An 8,376-nucleotide genomic window follows, 5' to 3' on the forward strand; every position below is an offset into this window, starting at 1 on the left:
TCGGCCTCTCGGGAGGGCGAGCAGGCTGCGCGGTAGCGACCGGGAGGGAAACAGCCAGGGCCGGGGCAGGAATGCGAAGGAGGAAGTGGGGGATAATGATGGAGTGTAGCGGTGTTTGTAATGCGAGGGCCTTCTGAAATCCTTTAACGACTCTGAGGGCAAGGTGAGCGAGTAAAGTTTGTTTCGCTGCTCAGTAAGAGCTCGTCTGGAAGGAAAGTTGTCTTTTATGAGTTCTATGCCATTGAAAGTAGGTGAGCTCCTCAGGAGCCGGGAAAATTTTATTCCACTTGATTAAATGCCAGTTTAATCAGAGCTGTTTACACAACTGTAGAGTAATGAAAGAGCAACATTTTTAGCATAGTAGATGGGTGAAAATGGGCCACTGTAAGGCTGAAAACATGACACAAGGTGTATCGAAGTACTAATTAAGCTTAATTGGGAAAATAATAATGCCCTTTTCAGGTGTACACTAGCACCTTGTACTTCTCAAATACATGAACAGATACTGGTCTAGGGAAAGTAAGTTTTCTGTCTGTGCATAATCATAAGAGTTTTTTTCCTTTGATACACTGCTAAATGTGTAGCTCCTAGAGTTCCAAAATGCGGTATATCATCCACATTGTTCAAAAATACTTCTTTTGTGGAAACTACATCTTCACTCACTGGAACCGAGTTAATCCTCGAGAAGATAATCCTTCCCCACCCCAGAGGAAGTCCTGTTTAGGCCTTTTGACAAGTTAAGCCTGCATATAAAAGTATGTCTTGTAAGAAACATGAATGCAAGCCAAGATAGTAGCCACTGCCTCCCAGCTTATGTCCTCATTTCCTGATACAGGAGCAGCATTGCTCTTGGATTTGTTTCAGCTGGGGTTCACCTTTTTCAACCAACCTTAGCACGTAATTTAGGCTACCCAAAAGTTAAACCATGCAGTATTCCGTGGCTACATAATCTACCAACGTTCTCTTAAACACTGCCAAGGCAGTAATTGATGTCATCTGAGCGTGCAGTTAATCAGCTTGGCCTTCTCCAAACCTTGGAGTATTATGGGAGAGCTCTACAGAGCAGTGCTTTAAGCCCTGTGATAGAAGGACAGCGTCATTCTTTGAACCATTTAATTACTGCTCAAGTTATTTTCCTGTTATGAAAAGCTGAAACTGAAAAGCTTTGGGGGGGAAAAAAGCCTACTGACTGTTTTCTGCTGAGTCATTCTGCTGGTTTATCAGAAGCATTTCACAAACACTGTAATACAACTCGCGCCAGTTGCAATCAAATCTCCTTTTGTTTGTGAGCTCAGAATCTGAATTCCCGTTTTCAAGGTAGAAATAAAATACAGATAAATGTGGGACACCTGGGATTTGTCTGTAATAACAGCTGGCACCAATTTAAATCAATCTCCATTCAGTCTTTTGAATGTGTTCTCGGTAAATTAGTAATGTATATCACTAATAGGAATCCACTTACCTTACTTCACCCTTTCTCTAATTTTTTGTTATTCTCTCTGAAAGCTCTGTAGAAAGGACAGATGCTTGGAACATCAGTGTTCTAATGGCACATGTCAGAGTATGCGAGCCACTGACAGATTACTCTGAATATCCACATAGTTGCTGAGTGATATTTCAAATTGACAGTTCTGGTTTTGTGGTCAGATCTCCAGAATCCTGACAGTGGATTTTTTTGTTTGCTTGTTGGTTTTTGTTGGGTTTTATTTTCCTAACAGCCAACCCTATTCCAATCTGGGTTTGGCATGTGTTTCAGAAACAGCTGGTACATGACCATATGCTGTGTTGGCGCTGCTGTGAGCTTATTTCCCACTTGCCCTCCTGGTCAATCAGAGCTGCTCCATGTGCTGAAGGACAGCTGGTCCCTTGGCATGCAAAGCAGCTAATGAACTTTTCCTCCAGAAGACCATAGAGATAGATAGAGCTTGCTGACTCCAATCAGCAGCTTTGCCTTTCTGAACTGCTATCAAAGATGGAGGTTCTCTAAGGGAACCCTGTTTGTTGCCTCTGTGCAGCAACCTACGCACAGCGAGAACAACTCAGTGAGTGTGCATCAGAGGTGACAGCACTTGTTTGGAAAATCAAGGCAAAATGATCTGTGTTGAAAAGAATGCTAAACCACATCTGAGTGACTGATGCACTTGTGCTTTTAGCTATTCAGCCTCAGCAAGTACCGCTGTTTTCCTTTTTCATTCTGACCCCTGCTGGAAAGGGTCTCCAATAAATTTCAAAAAATGTATCTATTTTACCCTATTTCGCTGTGAAGGAGGAGTTGCACATCAGTTCAGTATTACATAGCCACAGCTTGTGAGCATTTTACCAGCAGCCATCCATCTTACTTCCTTAAAACTGGTCAGTTTATAATACTCCCTAAAATTTCCTGCTAGATGCAATAAAATCACCACTTTTCCCTGAGCAGGGGTTCTGTATCAGTTAACTTTGAAAGTCATGATAAGCAATCATTAGACAGTCCTTTATTGTTCACACTTCATAAACTGTTCATATGAAATGCTTCATGGAAACAATCTGCCCATTCAGCTTTTTAGAAATTGAGATAGAGCAACATTCAGGAGGGAATAAATGTAATTTAAGAACAAAAGAAATCATCTAAGTGTGCAGGATCTAAATAAAGAATCACAGAATCAGAATGGGTTGGTTTGAAAAATACCTTAAAGACCATCTAGTTCAAATATATACAGAAATTCACAGATATTTTTAAAACCCAGAAAATGAATGGACCTTAATGTGAGGTGAAAGAGGAAACACCCAACAGATACTTGATGTTTTTCATTGGGTATCTTGATGGACAGCTTCAGCAGTATATAATTATCTCTTTGAAACGACTTTGCTTAATTGCATGAAGGCTTGCGAAACTTTTTTTACTGCTTTTCACGGTCCATTTCAAGTTTTGAGCAAAGAGTCATGCAAAACGTTCACACCTCCCAGAAGTAATAACTCGGTTCAAATGACACCTTCAAAAGGCATTCCTCAGCACTGGATCAGGTTTCAGATTCCTTTTTACTGATCCCTCTCTCCTAATAATATCCTGGCACAGTGAAAAAGCAAGCAGTAGATACCCACAGCATCAGAGGGCCATTTAATTGTCAGCATCAAGGACCTCATCTACTGCAGTGAATGGAAAGTAACATTAAATTTTATCAGGATCTGCATTAGGCTGAAGTTTCAACCTTTCTCCTGACAGAATTCTTTCTAACTGATTACGGTATCTTTAATAGGAATGTGCTAGCATGGTGAGTTTGGAAGATCTGAATCACTTGAAAAAGCAATTACATAATTCAAAGTGAAATTATTTGTTGTTTAACACAACTCTATCACTATAACCTCAGAATGTATTTTTGCTTTCTTTGAACACAAACGGCACATAGGAAACTGCCACAGAAACTGCACGTCAAACGGTGCTGTTCTGTAACAGGAATGTCTGGATTTGGTGTTGGTGTTTGGGACTCCACATGTTTTTTTAAAGCTATTCTGCTTCAGTGAACTCTTACCTTTTTTCTTCCTGCAGCACTAACAATTGGGAAACCCTAATAACACCTTTAGAAACCTTTGGGAAGTCCAAAATCATATGTGAACAGGAGTCTGTCTCAACATGCTGTTGTGTGCATAAAACAGACCACCTGAAGTACACCATAATACTTGGAGAAGATGTGAAAGAACCATGATCATTGCCTACACCAGTTTGGACAGCCAACAGTACAACAGATAAAAATGTTAAAGGCTTTATGCTACATAATGAATGTAAAAGTCCAAGTACCTAGCTACAGCATTTGAAACAGTAAACCAAGGAACAGCTTTCACTAACAGTGTAATGAAAAGCCTACAGAAAGTACAGTGTTACAAAAATTAAGTAATTTCCCCAAGTGGTAAAATACAAAGCAAGTATTACACGTGATCTCATTTTAAGGCCAGTTTAGTCACTGTAAAATATACCAGTGTCTCAAAATTTGATCTTTATTTGCTAATGCATATGTAGAAGAATTTGATGTCATAATGAGGTACTAATTTAATTGCATTATATTTGTTGCTACATCAGCTATTGTCAAGCCATTAAGTTAATTACATGTTAAGTTTTAAACTAGATGAAACACATTATGACATCTGTTTTTTCCTATTTACTACTGCATTCCAGAATTACCATGTTGGGAATGTCTGAGGTTTTGGCAGCTTGCTGTCTTACAAATAGTTCATGAATACAATTAACCATCCTTGAGTAGCCTGCAGCATCAGCAGCCAATCGGTGCCTTCCTCATCAGAAATACAATTATTGTTCCACACTGATTCCACGAAGAGTTTTTGTGTTGGTTTATTTCAGATATTGGCCATATTCTCAGTCAGTGAAAATGCTGAGAACAGAGCTGATCACTTTAAACTAGCTGGCAATCTGACCACAGATTGTGGAATTAATATACTAAAAGATTCATTCCATCTTTATTAATAATCTTTGTGAAAGAAAAAATGAAAGAAACACATGAAAATGTATCAAGTTCTTAAAGTAGCAATTGCATCGAAGGAATTACGCTTTTCATCCCATGCATAAGCATTTTCTTAACATGATATTGTGTTGCAGACCCTAGTAAAAGAAAAGATCCTTTGTGTATTAATGGCTTATTGTCCTGGCACTTTGACATTACATTTTGACTGATCAAAAAAGCTTTCTTATCTGATCCCATGGTAAAGAAACTGCAAAGCAAAAAGAGGGCATGTTTTCAGATGCCTAAAAAAATATTTTGAAAGCTGTGGCAGATAAGGGAATCTGGATGCATGACTTATAGGCTGTAATAAACTTATATTTGTCCTGGTTTTGTGTGTGTACTAACTGTTTTATCTGTGAGGGAGCAGAAGAAAAAATGGCCGTTGCTGCTTTCTATCACTGCTGTTTCTATCGAACTGATAAGCTGGGAAGTGCTGCCATTAAAAATATCTAATTCCATTGATATCAAAGAACTGTTAAGAGTGGTTTATTAGTACCAGCAGCCCTTACAAAGCACTCATGTAGAATAGAGAAAAAAAGTCAAGTTTGACAAAAGCAACATTTAAAAAGGGTATTAAATCCTGACCAAAAAAACCCCAGAATACTATTTTGATCTTAGAAAAAAATAGAATCGTAGAATAGTTAGGGTTGGAAAAGACCTTAAGATCATCCAGTTCCAACCCCCCTGCCATGGGCAGGGACACCTCACACTAAACCATGTCACCCAAGGCTTCATCCAACCTGGCCTTGCACAACGCCAGGGATGGAGCATTCACAGCTTCCCTGGGCAACCCATTCTGGTGCCTCACCACCCTCACAGTAAATAACTTCTTCCTTATATCCAATCTAAACCTCTGCTGTTTAAGCTTGAACCCATTACCCCTTGTCCTATCACTACAGTCACTAATGAACAGTCCCTCCCCAGCATCCCTATAGGCCCCCTTCAGATACTGGAAAAGCTGCTATGAGGTCTCCACGCAGCCTTCTCTTCCCCAGGCTGAACAGACCCAACTTTCTCAGCCTGTCTTCATATGGGAGGTGCTCCAGTCCCCTGATCATCCTCGTGCCCTCCTCTGGATTTGTTCCAACAGTTCCATGTCCTTTTTATGTTGAGGACACCACAACTGCACACAATACTCCAAGTGAGGTCTCATGAGAGCAGAGTAGAGGGGCAGGATCACCTCCTTCGACCTGCTGGTCACGCTCCCTTTGATGCACTTCAGGATACGGTTGGCTTTCTGGGCTGTGAGTGCACACTGAAGCTGGCTCATGTTCATTTTGTCATCGACCAACACCCCCAAGTCCTTCTCCTCAGGGCTGCTCTGAATCTCTTCTCTGCCCAACCTGTAGCTGTGCCTGGGATTGCTCCGACCCAGGTGTAGGACCTTGCACTTGTCATGGTTAAACTTCATGAGGTTGGCATCAGCCCACCTCACAAGCATGTCGAGATCCCTCTGGATGGCATTCCTTCCCTCCAGTGTAACAAGTGAAGCACACAGCTTGGTGTCATCGGCAAACTTGCTGAGGGCACACTCAATCCCACTGTCCATGTCACTGATAAAGATGTTGAACATCTTTGCCAAATGGTTTGGAAATACATGCGGAGCTCTAGTACCTGCATTTCCAAACCTGTAAGTGCACTAACAGAGATTTCTAGCTGCTGTAATTGACTACAAGACTATCCACTTGAAACAGAAAGCATTGAGCAGCATGAGAGAATGAAAGGCTATTTTTCTGTCAATAAATAACTAATATTTGAATACTTTGCAACTATGCTCATGTGCTCTCTAAGTATCTTTCATGATATTTTGGCTTGTAATTCTAACTGAATGATAAACACCCATTTGAAAACTTACTCACTGGAGCTTGTTAATGGGAGAAAACCAATCTCTCCAAGGCAGATTTCCTATTTATATTTTAAAGGTGTTTATCTGAAGAAAGTTACCTCCGTTGCACTACTTGTTTTATGGTTTCATTAGGATTTAGTGTCGAAATAGATGTGTCTTTTGACTATTTCAGTATCAAATGCCAAGAGACAAAAAAGCAGGTGTAGCTTTAACTGATTGAATGAAAATTGCAATCTTGAAGTTAAAAAAACTCCCCACATTTCAACAGCTGAAGAGGTCATGTAATAAAGGAATGGTTAAATGTCTAGACCCAGCCAGCTTTTCCAGGTGTGGGGTGAAGACAGGTCATTTCCCCTAAGAAAGCAACATTTTTTTTCCTCAAAGGCTGATAGTAGGCCCAGCTAGTCTGAAATCATGACCTACTGTGATCAGACAACACAAGGAGGAGGCACTAAAGGCTGAACTAATCAAGCTACACAAGGAGGTGTGTCAGAGGAGAATATTAGATACCAGTTTTGATTAGGTACCAGGTTTGGGGCACAACTGCAGATCACAAGATAGATTGCTTGGACTTGATTTCTTAATGAGATAAAAAGAATGCAGTATCATTAAATAAGAGAACAGCTTATTTCTCAGAACAAATATTTTCTTCCTAAATGTCAATGTCAATATTCACAGAGGTGAATAAGAATTGGCAGCCAAGGCCATTGCTTTCTGGCTTGTTGAAGTCTTTTGATTTTACAGATTTTATTCCTGGGAGCATACTTTCACAGATGCACATGCTTCTGTACATGCAGCAGTACTTCATTGCAAAGTTTTTCAGGTAGGAAATGATATCATTAAGAAGCAAGCTGAAAATTCCATGCTTCACTGTTGTGCATAACAGTGATTTCCATATCTGGAACTGAAGCATTGCTGTGCCAAAAAATATTATTGCAACATTTCTTCCACAGTCAGTGAAAAACTATACGCCCCTGTAAAAAGGGATTCAAGGTACCTGCACAAGGTACTGGCTTCTCTGTCTTGACTGCCCAGGGCTGCCAGAACATCCAGGATTCCTGTATGTTGAAATTGAGAACTGCTCAGAGCTTATGAGTGGAAAACACTGTTGAAAATCATCTAAAGTCAGCAGGTTTAGCTTTGCCAGAAGTAACTCTGGACGTTTTTGCAAGTAGGGGCCATGTGGGGCCTCCACTTTACATCTATATGGCTGCATTTTCTTCTCACTCCTCAAAAACAGTGTGACTACATCTGGGTTTTCTGTCAGGGATGGTTCTCGGCATGTGCTGTCTCCAGATGATGCTAACCAGTTGTTATTGGCCAACTGCAGTAACAGTGAAGTACTATGTAGTCCTGAGTTCATGTTCATACCCTGGTCTTGGTTTATATGCCACTGTAAACGTAACTTCAGAGTTCAAAATGCTGTTTTGTGTCTTCAAAGCAGGTAGGTATCAGTGGAGGATGTAGCTCTGGCAGCCTCTTCTTGGAAGACAGAAATGTTTTTTCTAGGATCTTTTAAGTCTTGAGTAAGCTGAACCCACTGATTCCAGTTTTCCAAAGGAATGAGCAAATGGTAGAATGCCATAGGATACAGGCAATTCCTCATCCCTCTCGTTACAACTACGTTATTGCTCAGAAAGGAAAGACAGAACCAAGACGAGTATAAAAAAGGACCCAAAGTCCCTATCTCTTGTTGCTGAACATACTCTTGAAATTAAAAGTCTAAAAGTCTTGGAATTCAAACTGTGTTTCCATTTATACGTAACCAGTTTACTCAACTCTGTAATGCAAAACGTAAATACTAGATCTATCTCATGAGTTACTGAGAGTTGAGAGGAGAGAGGATATGGACCTCAAGCTAAGCTATTCTCTACACTGCTGTTCTGAGCAGTCTTCTGGCAAAGCTCACTTCATGGGCAGAATAAGAGTACTAATGTCAGCTGGGAGTACTAAATGGATTTTGAGCTAAATTCAGTGCTATTCATGGATTCTAGGTGTGAGAATAGGCTCTCTGGAGATGAGTTTAGACACATCTTT

The sequence above is a fragment of the Melopsittacus undulatus genome, chromosome 7, assembly GCF_012275295.1.
Source record: "Melopsittacus undulatus isolate bMelUnd1 chromosome 7, bMelUnd1.mat.Z, whole genome shotgun sequence".
Lineage (NCBI taxonomy): Eukaryota > Metazoa > Chordata > Aves > Psittaciformes > Psittaculidae > Melopsittacus > Melopsittacus undulatus.